General features: G+C 45.2%; 1 protein-coding gene across 1 annotated transcript in view; it reads right to left on the bottom strand.

Annotated features, from left to right (window-relative positions):
* NUP210L (nucleoporin 210 like) overlaps nt 1–13,209 on the bottom strand; it is a 358,615-nt gene that overhangs the window by 124,049 nt on the left and 221,357 nt on the right. The gene's annotated exons all lie outside the window — the stretch shown is intronic.

Genomic DNA, 13,209 nt, shown 5'->3' with positions numbered 1-13,209 from the left:
TCACAATATTTCTGTCAGACGATATTTTTGTGTGAGATATTCTGTCATACACATGCAGCAGCATACTGATGACTGTCATGGAGGGATAGAACTACCACCACTTCAAGCCATAATGAGCCTCCAATGAACTGAATTGGTCTCATACGCATAGATTGGGGAAGAGGCGGTGTGTCAGTGGTAAGAGTGAAGGGCACAGGAAGTTTCATGGAGAACCAGTTACCCTTACTTCAAGAAGGTATGAGTCTTTTGGGAAGCCAAATCAATCTCAAGCAGATACTTGGACAGGATTGGGGTCTGACATTAAAAAAAGTACTGCAGAAAGTGAAGTATTCCCTACCAGCGGATAGAGAGAATAAAATTACAAGGTTGCAAGAGGCTGCACTCCTCTTATCTAAGTTTAGCACCCAACTCTTGACTGGAAAATGAAGTTGGCAAACCCATCCACTAAAGAACATTTAACGATGGTGAGGGAAAAGATTAGTAATCCTGCTTCATAGAGACCAATGACTGCTGGTGAGGGGAAAAGGCAACAGAATTTAGCACAGTTTGGTACCTGAACAATACAAGTAGAGTTTGGCCAGATCCCACGGAGGGCCCATAGACCAAAAAATGTAGGACAGTTTTCATGGGGAGAGTGATACTGAAACTAAAGCAAATGGAGGTTAAACTGGCCTGAAAATCTGCAAAAGTGGCTACAGTGCATAAATGAAAATGGAAAGTTGCCCAAAAAAACATTTTGCCTAAAACGCAAACTAGAACACAAAAAAGAAAAGTTATTCACCCTCATTGAAATTGTCAAGGCAAAGACTAAGAAAGGATGAACAATTAGAATTAATTGAAATTTCAGAGGCCAAGTGTAAGACACCCAATTCTTTAATCCGATTGTGCAATATTTCTGTTGGTACTCAGTAGGTTTCTATGATTGTAAACATGTTTTTAATAGCAAACACAATTTTAAAGCTGATGTCCTAGACACTGCCAATCAAGCAGAAGTGATGGAGACAGGCACAACTAAGGAAGAACAGGAAAAGATGATGATAACGGTCAACATAAGGAAAATGTTCCAATGTCCCCGATCAGGAGAAATATTCCTGAGTGTCATGGACAAATGTGTTTTTAGCTTTGCAGCAACAAACCTTCTTCAGGGGATTTTTGTTGGAAAAGGAAATGAAAATGCTGAAAGGATTGCTTCAGGTCTAAATGACGACAAAGGCTCTTAAGTTTGACCATTTTTTTGATTGAGAACCAAATCAGCGAGAGAAGAGATGGAGAAATAGGGGCATGCCAAATGAGGCCAAAATGGGATTAAATGCTTCATCCTGGATTCTCTGAAATGTTGATAAAAGAAGCAAAGGAATACTCAATTAAATAGTTATAGTACTTAGCACAATATTGAATGATCACCTAGACCATGGCTTGGTGAACAGATATGCACAAGAGTGGAATTATTTTGTGAAGCTGTCTATTAAAATAGAGCCATAAGGAAGACCCTTTACTCTTTACTGATATGCACTGAAAGTGCAAACAAAAGCATCAAAGACATACCCAAGATTAGAGATAGAGTAAGAAGCGACTAGCATACGTTCTATACCAATCACCAAGTGGAAAACAAGTAGGCAGATTGCAAGCCTATAACTAGGACCTTAGTCTTCTCAGTGTGCACCATAAACAAACGTACACTCATCCAATTGACTAAATGAACAGAGTAATTCTTTAAATTTGATGCAGCAGCGCAAGGTTGTTATCAAAACTGATGAGAATTTGAGTGTCATCTTCATAGAGGACAAGAGACGAGTGTGCAACCGGGATACTGAGACATTAAACAAGGCCCGTCTTAAGGGGGAACCTTGCGGAAGGCCTTGGGACTGATTCTTGAATTCATACTAAAAAGGAGTTAAACACACCGCCTGTACCCGGTAAGCCAATGAAAAAAGACAAAAGTTAAACTAGAGCAGTATGCCTTCTGCCAGCATGGAAAAGACAGGTGAGCAAGGTGCCACTAAATCAAACACACGGAGAAGACTAGTTGCATCAGAGCTGCAGTGATGTGCAGAAGGCAGATTGTGCTGGGTCCATTAAAGTTGTTTACTTGATGAAAGAAGACAGCTGATGATTGACCTAATATAGGCAAGACATTTACATTGTTCTGATATTGATAAGCACTATTGGGTCAGCTGTGAGGGCATGGCCAATAGCATCCAATGCTAAGAGGAGTATATGAGTGGCATTGGATCAGAGGTGGACCCCCCTAATTTGATTAAGGAAGCTTCGTGCACCCTCTTCAAATGACCGTCCTTATTTAGAAATGACTAGTTAGGCACCAGACCATGCATGTACCACCACTGAGGATGAACAAAGTCCATGTCAAATGTTAATCTGAAATCCTAAATTTTTGTGAGACTCTGAGTAGAAATATAAAATAGGAGATACCTTTCCTATACAATAATGTTAGCTCTGTTTTATCTAGTGCTGTCTTGAAAGTATAATAAGATACGCATTTGGAGCTACTTGGTAAAATCGTGATAGTTTGCTAAAAAACACTTTACGAAATTTCTTATAAGGGATCCCCTAATGCAACAAAGAGAGGGTGAATGTGGAGACTGATGGGAAACGAGTCAAGGATAAATTCATTGTCGACAGTGAACTAAGCAACGCGATATCAATACAGACGATGACTATGGACATTCTAGGGAAAAAGAAAATGTAGCAGAAGGATATTAGAGAACGGCTCAAAATTCAGGAACAATGTAGTGCAGAAGTGCGAGAGATACGAAGCATGTGATTTAAATAAACAGAAAAGGACCTGACTTGTATTTCATTTCTGTTATTCCAAATGGGAAAATGAGCGGCCATTAATCATGTACATCTCAGTTATTGATACGAATCTCAGCCCTGAGGGACATAACTCTACCATTAAAGACCTAGGGCCATATGTAGATAGCTAAATACCGGTCGGTAACGGCCGAAAATCGGTAATTTTCCCGTTACCGACCGGTATTTAGCCCTTTCTAATGTAGGAGCCAGGTTTTAAGGATTCGGTAATTTACCGAATCGGTATTTTAAGGAATCGGTAAAATACCGAATCGGTAAATTACCGAATCCTTAATTCCTATGTAGGGAGCACTCACGTGAGTGCTTTTTTGTTTTAAGGATTCGTTATTTACCACCAACTACAGGTTGGTGGTAAATACTGAATACCTTTTAAAAAGCAATTTTGTGCTTTTCTAGAAATGCCATGTGGCAGACATACATGCCCTTAGGGCATGTATGTGCGCCACATGTGCACACATGCACGATTCAGGGGTGCAACAGGGTGTCAATGTGACACCCTGCCACCCTTGAATATGCTCCCCCTATTACCGAATCGGTATTTACCGAATCGGTAATAGTCAATGGCTTCCCATTCAAATGAATAGGAAGGTATTCCTTATTACCGATTCGGTTAATACCGAATCAGTAATACCGAATATTACCGAATCGGTAAAATTTACCGATTTTTTACCTACATTCTATTTACCGATTCTTAAATACCGAATCGGTAAAATTCGGTATTTAGGAATCGGTAAATAGAAATTACCTACATATGGCCCCTAGTCTTGTATACAGCTGGTCAGAGATCATGTATACAAGTGGACGGGAGTAAGAATTGGTGATAATATACGAGGAGTAGAAAAAGCGTATTCATGTTAGGTTGTGAAGTAATTTTTAGAATGAAAATGCAGCCACAGGCAAACTCTTAAATAAGAAGCCATCAATTTTTGAATAAAGCAGAAAATGACTGTAAAGTGTTTGCTATAATGCTGAAACAAAAATATTGCCCATTTTCCTAAAGATCAGATAATGGAACATGGTGGGAGTTTTGAACAAAACTGAACAAGAGGGGTGCTAAAGATGTTTTTAAATATGTTACGATTAAGGCTCCCTGATTTCCGTTTTTACTGATTTTTTCAGATAAATACAGACAGAAAACATTTATTTTCTTGTCTGTATTTATTTTTAAATGTGGATAAAAACGGAAGTTGGGTTGCTTTTTGAGTAAATTCTAAATACTGTCTGCCATGACTTGGAGGCCAATAGCTGTGTAGATTGATAGGTAAGGGGGTTAAAAAAAGAAATGAATTTTAGGAAAGAGGCTTTAACACCAGTAGATATACACAAGGTTAATACTGAAATGTGCAGATTTTCATATAAGTGCATTAATTTATCTTCTGCAGGTGTTCACAGCATTGAAACTTGGCAGAGATTCAAGCATGAGTGCATATTTATCGGATAAATAAATGTGGAAATGTACTAATTTCAGCATAATTTTTCCAAAAAACCCAAAATAAATATGGATAAATACAGATAAAATTAACAAAAAATAAATATGGATAAATACAGACGGAAATGTAAAAAAACTAAGGGCCTCATGTAGGTAGCCAAATACCGGTCGGTAACGGCCGATTTTCGGTAATTATACCGTTACCGGCCGGTATTTTGGCTTTTGAGATGTAGGGGGCTCATTTCTGTATTCGGTAATTTACCGAATCGGTAAAATTACCGAATCGGTAATTTTACCGATTCGGTAAATTCCGAATACAGAAATGAGATGTAGGGGGAGTGTGTGGGTGTTGTTTGGAGTCGGTATTTACCACCAACTAATAGTTGGTGGTAAATAATGAATGGATGTGTAAAAGCATTTCATAGCGCTTAGAAGTGTGCAATGTGGCAGACACACATGCCCTTAGGGCATGTATGTGTGCCACATGTGCACACATGGCCGAATCAGGGGTGCAACAGGGTGTCAATGTGACACCCTGCCACCCTTGCATGTGTTCCCCCCATTACCGAATCGGTATTTACCGATTCGGTAATGAGGCATACCTTCCCATCAATGGGAATGCCTCATTACCGAATCGGTAAATACCGATTCGGTAATTACCGAATTTTACCGAATCGGTAATATTTACCGACTCATTACCTACATAGCATTTACCACTTCATAAATACCGAATCGGTATGATTCGGTATTTATGAAGTGGTAAATGCAAGCCCACCTACATAAGGCCCTAAATACCTTAAAACTGGGAGCCCTAGTTATGATTGTTCCTTTCAGAAGATACTAACAGATTGAACAAGACTCATGGATTCTAATGTGTTTTTATGGCTGCTTTGATGACACACACACAGAAACAACAAGCATTTACAATGCAATGGTCTCGGCATTGGTAAAGTTAGAGCTATTGGCATTGCTCATGACATTATTTTTGTTTATGTTTTTGTTTTTAAAACATTTAAAGAAACGGCATTGTCATGAGCAATGCCAATAGCTCTAACTTTAACAATGCCGAGACCGTTGCATTGTAAATGCTTGTTGAAAGTTGAGTTTGGCAGTGGTGGGGTCTTTGGTGAGGGAGAAAATGAGCGCTGCGAGGGGGGCCATGTAGATGTTGAAGAGGGTGGGGCTCAGGGATGAACCCTGTGGGACTCCGCAGGTGATTTACGTGGGGTCGGAGAGGAAGGGTGGGAGTCTGATCCTTTTGCTTCTTCCGGTGAGGAATGATCGGATCCTGTCCAGGGCTGTTCCTTGTATGCTTGCGTTGTGTAGTCTGGTGACTAGTGTGCGGTGGGTGACTGTGTTGAAGGCTGCTGATAGGTCGAGTAGGATGAGGGCTGCGGAGTGGCCTTGGTTCAGGAGGGTGCGGATGTAGTCTGTGGCGGCAAGTAGGTCGGTCTCTGTGCTGTGGTTGCTTCGGAATCCAGATTGGGACGGGTTGAAGACAGCGTTCTCTTCAATGAATCGTGTCAGTTTCCTGTTGACTGTTTTCTCTGCAACATTGGCTGCGAAGGGGAGGAGCGAGATGGGCCGATAGTTCTTGAGGTCAGTGGGGTCAGCTGTGGGCTTCTTGAGCAGGGGTCTGACTTCTGCGCGCTTCCAGTTGTCTAGGAAGGTGCCTGTTTTGTAGGTGGTGTTGATGGTGCGTTGTAGTTCGGGTGCAATGGCGGCCACGGCTCTGTGGTAGATGTGAGGGCGCAGGGGTCGGTGGGGGCCTGACCGAGTGGATGCTTTTTATGGTCTAGGCGGTGTCTTCGGCCGTGATCGGTGTCCAGTTGGAGATGGTGTTTCTGGGGGCGGGGAGGGGCGTCTGTGGCCCCTGGTGGATGGTCGATGAAGTTGTCGTAGAGGTTTTTGATCTTGAGGTGGAAATAGGTTCCAAGCTTGTCGCAGAGGTCTTGGGATGGGGTGATGTCTGTGGCTTTACTGCGTGGGTTGGTGAATTCTTGAATGACACTGAAAAGTTCCTTGGAGTTGGCCAGGATTTTGTTGTGGATGAAGTTCCTCTTGGTGGCTCTGATCTGGTTGTGGTAGTCCGTCATTGCGTCCTTGTAGGTGGTGTGGTTTTTGGTTGTCTTGGTGTTTCTCCATTTCTTCTCCAGGCGTCTGGCTTCTTTGAGAACGGTGGTGAACCAGGCGGGGTTCCTGGGGCATTGTCTGTCTGGGTTGCGTAGCGGGGCGAGCTCGTCTGCGCAGTTGGAGATCCAGGTGTGGAGTTCTCTGGCTGCGTCGTTTGTGTTTGGTGCCCAGTTGTGGTTGTCTCGGGTGAGGGTGGAGTTAAGTTGCTCGTCAGTAACCATGCTCCAGTTCCTTCGTGGCGGGCGTGGGGCTGGTTTGGGTGCCTTGGGTTTGTTGATGGCGAAGTGTACGCAGTGGTGGTCGGTCAATGGTGGCTGCGTTGTGTGGCTGAATCGGACGCTGTTACTTATTGCGAAGATGGGGTTGAGGGTGTGTCCTGCTTTGTGGGTCGGTGTGTTGACGAGTTGTTTTAAGTTGGATGCTGGCGAGGTTGTCACGAAGGATAGTGGAGTTTGGGCCGCTGGGGTTGTCGAGGTGGAAGTTCATGTCTCCAATGAGTATGTAGTTTGTTGAGGCAATAGCGTGGGGTGCGATGAAGTCTGTGATGGTGGTGGCAAAGGGTGTTTGGGGGCCGGGGGGTCTGTAGACTACGGTTCCTCGGAGTGTGGCTTTGGGTATGTTCTGGATCTGGAAGTGCAGGTGTTCGGCAGAGAAGGTTTCGCTGGAGGTGGCGAGGCGGAGGGTGGTCTTGTGGGCGATGGCGAGCCCCCTCTTGGGTGGTTGTGGTGGTCTTTCCTCTAGAAGATCTTTTATCCGTCTGGGATGGTGGTGCTGATGTCGGGTGCGGAGGATACGTTAGTCCAGGTCTCTGTGAAGAAGGCGATGTCGGGCGAGAGAGATTAGAGTAGGTTCCAGATTTCCATGGCGTGTTTGTGTATGGAGCGTACGTTGAGGAGGATGCATTTTAGGGTGTCGCCGGTGCAGGCGTCTGTGGTGTTGGAGGCCAGGGTGGCGGTGAGGGTCTGGTGGCAGTGGAGGCAGGAGAACTGGCAGTGGGTCGTGTTCGGCGAGGCCTGTTGGCATTCTCTAAGTCTTCCAGGGTTGGATGCGAGGAGGGTGGTGGTGTCGTAGCGATGGGTAGTGGGAGGTCCAGGGTTCCTGGTGCTGGCCGCGGACGGGAGCAGACGGGCTTGCCTTTGGCGCGCCCGCTGCACGCATCCGCAGCGTGCCTGCGCAGCGTCCCCCATTAAGTAGGGGAGGTGAGAGGCGGGGGAATTCCAGGGGGGAGGGGCAGCAGCAGCAAAAGGAACAGGCAGGCACGAGAAAATAATAACAGTGGTGGAATTAGAGCAAGACAAAGAAGGGCATAATAACAGTGGCACAACAGGGAAAAATTAAGAAAAAAAAACGGCTGAGAAAGGTTACTGTGGTTGCAGGCATTCTGGTCCCAGTTGGAGCGGGCAGCAGCCTCGAACCTCCCAAGGAGGAGGTCTGAAGGCAAAAAACGGCACAGCAGAGCTGCGGGGAGAGAGTGGACCGAGGGTCTGTGATGTAACTCCCGTGTTGGGCCAAACTACGATTATTTTTAGATTTTCCAAGGGGTATACTTGTTTTAACCTAATCATTTAAGCGGGAAAGAGGCGTCGAATATTCTATAACAAATATCCATTTACAAATAAAGCGGAAGCATATAGTAGCATGATATTGAAGGGCATTTAAGTTGGAGAGCAACCTTGCTGACTGAAGACAAATCATTTTATAAACATAATCACATGTATGAATAAATTAATTGATAAAATAATATTCCCACTCCAACCTCAGTCTTAACATTTTTTGTTTTGTTTTCTCTAGTGATGGCATGCAAAACACAAACGCATGCAGCTCGGTACCAAAATTGTTGTAGCCACTGTGTGGTGTTAAACACTCTCTTCCGAGTCACTGCTAGGTATTCTGATGTTTTTGTCATTTTGGGTAATCGGATTGCAGGCTTATGTGCAGGATCACACAATTCGCTCAACCAAAGGAGCTTGGGTTCAAAACAAGAGCTGCTGATTGGGAAGTTTACAAGTTATACATTAGAAAGCACCTCCTCCTGGCTATCATGTGTCCTAAAATAAATGTCACTTTTTGTTATGCATGACTTCTGTTTTACGTGTCGCCTACCTGACTGGACAAGCTGCCTGTTGGCGAAAAGACCTATTTCAGCTTACAGTGGGTTTAGAGCTGCCCATTGCTTAACACCGATTATATTAATGTTACTCTCAGTAACTTGACTTTTTGTTAGCTTGTGTGTGCTTTTCCTTCCTCTTCTTGTGTTTGTCCATTCCCTTGGAACATTTGTTTTACCAGTATCTTTCCACTGCTTGCTTTTCAAGCACTACATTTTTCTTTTTGGTTCGGCACTATGTTAAAGTGCATGTGTCTTCCAGTTGTCTTCCTCCATCTACTTCTCTCCCTCTGCGTTACCATTTGTTGTGTATGTGGTTCTCTCCGACCATTCACTGTAGCACTTGCCTTCGTGTACTTCTCCTCCCACAATGCTTTTATCACCTGATCGGTTCTCCACAGCCTATTTCACGTCGCTCTCTCTCCCATTTATTCTCTCAGCCTCATTCTATGTTGCTTCCATCCCTCACTTTGTGTTGCTTCTTGCCTCTTGAGCCCTTCCACTTTGCTTCCTACCTTCCACGCCCTCCATGTTATTTCCCTCACACTATGCCTGTAATAATGCTTCCCCACCCACATCCTTTGTAAAGTTCCCCCATCCGTATTCTTTGAGATGCTTCCCCCCGCTTTAGTCTGCTTATTTTTAGAAATCTTTATTTACCGATCCAGCTTTTTTTGTTGTTTTTTTGCCATGCCTCACGTTATTGTGCAAAGCCATTGGGACCCAAATGCGTGAACTGTTGGCTTTGCCAGTGCTTGTTTTCTAGTTGCAGCAAGTAGTTTAAATTGTTGCTCTTGTGTTCAGACAGAATGTTATCTTTCTAGTTCTATTTACCTTTCTTCCAGCAGAGGGAGCCCCGTGTCCTTTAGTTACAACACATTTCTATTTGTATGGCTTGATTGGACAAGACGCTTTCAAGATGCAATACACCAATACATTAACAGCACTCATAATCTGCACAAGTTACAATGCAAAATAACTTTTTTCCTTATAGGTACCCGGTATGTTAGACGTAGTTTGGGAGCGATTTCGCAAGAATGTGACTATTACTTGATGATTTCAGGTATTGTAGCAGCTTGTTCGACAGTTTCTTTTCATGGCTTCGTTTGCGCGGCATTGGACAGTAGGTGTGTTGGCACGTGTGTAGTACGGGATTTTAATCTTGGCATATTCTCTGCTGAAATGGTTTGTTTTTTCCTCAAAAGATCCTATTTTATATTTCTGTGACTGAGACCGAACCTGTTGAGATCACACTTTGTTCCCCATGAATCTGTTGGGTTCTCGAATACGGTTCCTCGCAACTCTACCACTGCTACTTCGGGTGTTGGAAAAGCGTCTGCAATTCACAGGGAAGGTAAAAAACATGGTTTTTAGGTCTCTAACCCCCCCTCCAAAAACAAGCCGAGGGCACCGGAAGACACCACCGCCTTTCTCCGAGGCAGAGCAGAAATGCCTCGGAGAAAGGCAGCGTCGTTTTCGGATTCGGGGGCGTGTTTTGCTGTTATCTCCTCCTTGAGACTTCTTGCAAAAAACACGCCCCCCGATCCGAAAAGGACGGGGCCTAATCTGAATGACTGACCTCTTCTCCAATGGCTGGCCAGCATTCAAGAGGCCAGCCAATGGAGAACAGGGGAGAAGAGGGGCGGTTTCAAGCCACTCTTCTCCAAGTCATTAAATCTCTCGACTTCCGGTTCTGCCTTCGGCAGACCGGATGGTCCCGAGACCTAAAAAGGAATTCTTCTAGCAGTGACAGCTAGATGTCTACAGAGAGTCAAGCTAGTGGGTACAAATGTTTCAGTGTGAAATCAGTAAGCATACATTCATTTAAAGGCAGATGGATTCAGCTGAAAAGTTCTGTTGTGGTGAACAGCAGCTTGTCGTCAGAATCCATCGACTGCAGGATGCCAGTTACAGAAAAGTATATAGCTTCAAGTGAACTGATCATCTGTCTCAGAGACTTTTTTGCCCTCTGTGCTTTCAGTGCCAGAAGCAGCAGGATGACGTCACACGATGGACAACTAGAGACATTCAGCAATGCCTGCTTTGTTCCAGAAGCAATACTTTTTTAAATTAATTAAAGTGATAACAAAGTTAGCGAGTTATGCTTACTGTTAGAACTTGATGATCTGAGATTTGTGAATGGTACAGGATATCTGAGGTAACAGATCAGGGAACTTGTGAAGAGAATGGGTAAACAGTGTTCACTCACTGATGGCACTTGTGTATCAGGAAGTCACTTCATATTTTCAAAAACTTCTCTTTCATTGAAAGGGGATAACAAATACCAACTATAAAAACTAAAATGGGAGCAGCAATCAGTAACACAGCTTGTGATCATGTCTTCTAATGGCGAGGATTTTAATATCATCAGCGGGTTGGATAAAGGAATTTGTGGAAGGTCATTACCGAAGACAAATGTATGGAGCTTGGAGTTAAGATCAGACTACCATCACAAAGCCGCCATTAGCAATGTAGTATATTGACATTATATAATATGTGTTATCAGCAATAAGATTGCATAATGGACTTTCTAAATTGGAATGCAGTGCAGATGGGAGTAACACTGAAGCATAGGGTATACATATGCCTCTTTCTGGACACCCCCCAGTTTTTGACTGATGCTGCTGGGTTTCCGACTCTGAGAGTGCACTGAGGCCTGCTAACCAGACCGCAGTGCCAGTGCCCTGGTCATAAAATATCCGTCGAATTGGTTGTACCCAATTGGAAAAAGTCCCTAGTATATGGTTCCCTGGCACCCAGGGCATGTAAGTTAGGCTTGCAGCACCGACCGTGGCCGCCTGGCAGTACCCCCAAGTAAAACGAGCCCCCCAGTCCACCAATGCAGACTGGTAGGAGTCCTGCACTGCTAGCCCGGCTTTCCCATTGAAAGCAAAGACAAATTCATTACTTCCCCTGTACATCTGTGTTGGGACGGGCGATAAACTCCGCTCCACCAATAGAGTTCATGGAGTTTTGCTACTCCACGTTCCGCTTGGAGCGTGCCAAAAACTCAGGCCACTGCAACATGGCGAGTTTACTTGCGCCATCCCCAGACCAACTGACAGCTGGCGAGCTAATGCCCACACTCCGTTTGATGCACGGCGTGTATTGGTCAAGGGGTGAGGCTCAGTCAGGCAGACAGAAAAGGCCTGCGAAGCTGAGGACGCGTGTTTCTCAGTGTCTACTCTGTGCATGACACATTCACCAGCAACATGCATTCCAGCTAAACCTCACAGTCTGAGCCCTGTGCTGCACGTGCCTTGTGTGAGTTCCTGACATTGCTGGGCCATGGAACCCACAATGCACCGGGCGTTGCTGATAGCTCTGAGGTGCTGATGGTGCAGCCACAAATCTGAGAGCAGTTGCAGGAGTTCAAGGGGTAAACAACTGAGACACCCTGGAGCAGAGGTGAGGACACGTCTACACAGAGAGAGGCGGGCAAGGTCCTGAGTCAGAGGAGCCCCCTGGTGAGCCGGGGATTTATACAGGCAGAGCAGCGAGACATCATGCATAGATTGGACACGACGAAGATAGAGGGGACTTTAGCACACCAGGCCCCTAGGGGCAGCAGTGTGAAGCTGAGATGTCTCCTGCCCCCTTGTCATGCACAGAGCCCACATGGGAGAGGCTGAGGAGCCACTTCCAGAAGCACGTCTTTAGGGCTCACTGCATGTGCTGGGGGGCTGCGCACCCTTGATCCTGGGAGACCAGACCTGAACCCAGACCCGCCCAGAGACTTGTATTACCAGAGAGCAGCGCCAGACTTACCGCCCCTCTAGGGGGCTCAGCGTGCACAGCTTGAGCCACCAGTACACACACTCACCCAGAGGGACCCCCGAGGTCGGCAGCATGGAGGCCACAGCCAGCAGCGAGATGCAGTTGGTACTATATGTGAGGTTTGATAGAAGCGCCTCGGGTTTAATGTGCACCCTCAGTTGAAGGAAATGGGACTTACAAGATATGTTTTCTCTGCTAGTGACACGCCCGAGGGTCTTCAATCCAGAACAAGGACACATACGAAAGCTTCAAATTGGATACTACTGGACGTATATGCTCAGGGAGTTGCCAGGGGAGGGGGAGGGAGTTTTATGAGACTGGGATTGATCATTACTGCCTTTTCCCCACCACTGTGTAAGGGCTATGGTGAATTGAAGAATTATGATCCTGATCATAGTAACACACGATGCATTGATACTGACTGGAACTTTATCTCAAATTCAATAAAGTTTGTTTAAAAAAAAAAATGGAGGCCACAGCCAGCAGGGGCCTAAGGGGGCCCGGGTGTACTGGCTTCAAGGGGCTCATGGCGAGGTAAGGATGGGACAAGCACCCGCAGAAGAGGCAGAGGTGGCATATGATGCCCATGCATAAAGAGGCGACACAAGGGAGGTCGCTGTGGTCCCAGTGCAGCGGGAACCATGTGGAATTACAAGGGTGCCGGGCACTCGTAATTTGGTGTATTTTATCACGCTAATATTAGTTTCATTTCCAACCAGTGTTGTTATTTGTTACCTACCAGATAGGCACATCCTCCATAAAAATGTTCAAATCAGGTACGATGGCACAATCACTTGGCTGCATTGCATGCAAGATGGCCATCCTCTCTGGCAGAACAGCATGGCTAGGCCGCATCCCTTTGCACCAAGTGGGCACGGTGTCAGTTTACTAACATCACATGCTCTAGAAAATTCCTTCCAAAACATTACAC

This window comes from Triturus cristatus, chromosome 12 (genome assembly GCF_964204655.1).
Source record: "Triturus cristatus chromosome 12, aTriCri1.1, whole genome shotgun sequence".
In the NCBI taxonomy this organism is placed as follows: Eukaryota; Metazoa; Chordata; class Amphibia; order Caudata; family Salamandridae; genus Triturus; species Triturus cristatus.
This window is presented reverse-complemented; position numbering and strand designations above follow the sequence as displayed.